At 47.4% G+C, this 3,041-nt stretch overlaps 1 pseudogene; it reads right to left on the bottom strand.

Moving 5' to 3' along the window:
* Nucleotides 1–346: 346 nt before the first annotated feature.
* LOC120843524 lies at nt 347–1,570 on the bottom strand (annotated as a pseudogene).
* Between the last annotated feature and the right edge of the window lie 1,471 nt (nt 1,571–3,041).

Genomic DNA, 3,041 nt, shown 5'->3' with positions numbered 1-3,041 from the left:
GACCTCCTTATTTGCTGCCTCAACAGTCGAACAGCAGGGCTTGAAAGTGGTGAATTTGGCTCTGTTTGACGTCATGTGGTCAATTGCTCCACTGCCAAGGTACCAGATGTGTGACCCTGAGGAACTTCCACCTCTGGCACAGAGCGCCTTCTTCGGTTCACTGGAATTTCGTCTTCTCTGTGAGCCGCATCCTTCTTCATCAGGACCCTCCTTGCATTCCCTGGCAATGTGTCCGAATTTTCCGCACCGAACTCGTTGTTTAGGTTCAGAGCAGCTTGTACCAGTGCCAGTTGCTTCTGTCCTTGAAAAATGTTCTTGCCGTTACGTTTGTGGAGCTGACTGCTCCTCATAATGGCTTGTTCTTGGTCATGAGGGCCTTGTTTTCTACACTCTCATTTAGTTTGTCTTTTTCACATTTGACTTGGCGCTTTTCTTCTACCAGCAGCCTTGCTTTCACCTTCTTCGTCGTGAGCGTTCCTTCGTCTTGCTCAAGATTTAGGATAAGTGATTCATACGTTTCTGGCAAGCCCATCAGCATCACCAGTGCCACTTCCCTGTCAGTGAAGGCGTATCCTGCCGTTAAAAGCTTCCTCTGTAGGTTCATTATTCGATCCAGGTAATCCTTCATGGTTTCATCTGGCTCCATTCTGGTGCTGGAGAAGTCTCCCATTAACTGAAGAGCATGCAGTAGCCCACACCTTAAATGTATCTCTTAAAATGTATTCCAGGCCTCACGAGCTGTCAAACATTCCCCAATGTCGTCCAGGCAGGTGTCTTCCATTACTAGGAACATGAATGTCAAAGCCTTGGTGTTCTTCCTCTCGTCGTTCATCATTTCTCTCCCACCATAGCCAGGCTCGATGGCTTCCCAACAGCCTTTCTGGACGAGTGCCGCTCTGGCTCAAATTGCCCACGCATGGTAATTTTCGTTTTTGGTATTTTGAATTCGTCCAGCGCCGCCATCCTATAGCTTTGCTTTGTCGAGAGCGGTTCGAAGTAGGCTTACAGCGATGAACTTGCGTTGGGTTCCCGTTGCACGACTTGTGGCACCCAGCGAAGCAGGAACACACGTACAGGTTTGACGACGTCTTCCAAGAACCGTCGACGCAGTTCTCCTTCATTCACTTCTTTGCCGAGAAATTCATCACTGGCATGTCAGTCACTTCTTCCCGACACTTTCATAACTGGCACGCACCGAACTGATGTCAGTACTTCTTTCCGAGAGCCACGGGTGTCGCACGATGATCCGTCTAGCTCGGAAAGCGCAAAGGTCACTTCTTACTGACAACTTCGCTGTACCCACGCTTGGTGTGTGTAGACGCCTTCCGAACATAACACCCCATGGAGTCCGCAGCGAGAGCGGTGTCCGGCGACGCTCCATCCGTCTGAAGAAGAACGCGCCACCTTTTACTTTCTTGACGGGCACACACCCCTTATCAGTCACTTCGTCCTTGACAGTTTCACTACACTCATGCCCGTCTAATCTTCTTCAGGCATCGGCACGACGTAGCGAAGACGGTGTTGCTTGACAGTTTTTTCTTCAATGTGGTCGTACCTTTTCATCACTCATTAAAGGTGATCTCCCTTCCGAAATAATGGTCGATGTGTCGTCCTGGGCCCATAACCTTTTTGTTTATCTTAAGTGCACAGTGTGACCACATTTCTGGGACACGGATCGAGTGGATTTGCGGATGGAGAAACGACATACAGCTGTCAAGCTGCCATCTTGTTTATCAAGCGGGAAGAGAGGGGGGAAAATGCAAACAAAAGGGGAACGGCTGCACGACCTTGGCGCTGGATTTGTGTCGCCATCCGATAACGGTTCATTACACTACCAACAGGTATGCCCCTCCTCCTCCCCTCCATCCTCCCTCCACCCCTTCCCTCCCCCTCCCTTCTCACTCCACCCCTTCCCTCCCCCTCCCTCCTCCCTCATGACCTTCCCAAGTGACCTTTCTGACGTCACTCGTGACCCTAGTGACGTCACATGGGATGTCATTATGGGAAACGTCCCAATGTAACGCGCAGTTACGCCAACACCGACGCCACTCACTCCGGAGACGCAAGCCTAAGAGCTGCACTCTAAAAGACATTCTTCATGTGGGCAATGTGCATGTTGCAGGTGCTGTGGAAGCTTGCCGTCAGTATATGTGCTCCACAGCTGCGAGCTCAGCTATGGCCGCCAGTGAATACTACCTGTAAAATGAGCTAGATCGGTAAAAGCACCTGCACATACATATTTATGAAACAGACTCTCAGCTTTGTGTTTGCATTTGTTTGACTTGGCATCTCAATACAATGGACCCAAAGAAAATGGGTACCAAAGGAAATGAGGTCCAAGTGTTGTGTTTGTCGCCTTTGGACCTACGGAGATGTAGAGTTTTCGGCATAAAACATCAAATTCATGTTACTGCTTGCCATGTTTCGGCTTTACTTCATAAGCTTCTAGCCTGTGTATTTTGTGGTGATGGTGCAATGGAAACACAATAACCTGTGTATTGTTTGCATTGCTTAACTCCTTTTTAAAATGTACCTTCTAGCACTTGAGCAGTGTACACGATTAATTCTTCCATTGATAAGTGCAGTGTTTTGCATTAAAAAATACCGACCTTGACTTTTAACTGAAATGACATGGCTCAAAGTTTCAGTGTTCTTGAATGTGCACAGATCCTTCTTGCTTTGGAGAGAACTTGCTGGAATGTTTCCTAGAGTGGGCCCAGTATTTAGTATTTGCATACCCAAGATACAGTTATGAAATCAATGTAAGCTTTGCTAGAACCCCCACTCATGTCAACCTCAAAAGGCTAGACTTGTCTGCATCAAATGGCACATACTGCATTCTAGTATATTTGTAGAAACAGCAGTAACATGACAGCTCGCTGGTCCTGTGCCTGTGGAAGACCGCTCTTTTTACATTTTCTTGGGTCATTGGATTTTGTCTGATTGCAGCAAGTGCATTCATTGTTTTGATTTGTTTGTAATAAAAGTTTTCAATCCAGAACTCTTGATAACTTCTATAATTTAGCCAGGAAAATTAGAAC

Source organism: Ixodes scapularis, unplaced genomic scaffold (genome assembly GCF_016920785.2).
Source record: "Ixodes scapularis isolate PalLabHiFi unplaced genomic scaffold, ASM1692078v2 PGA_scaffold5__190_contigs__length_132052651, whole genome shotgun sequence".
NCBI classification, from domain to species: Eukaryota; Metazoa; Arthropoda; class Arachnida; order Ixodida; family Ixodidae; genus Ixodes; species Ixodes scapularis.
The sequence above is the reverse complement of the archived record's forward strand: the minus strand, read 5'-3'. Positions and strand labels throughout refer to the sequence as shown.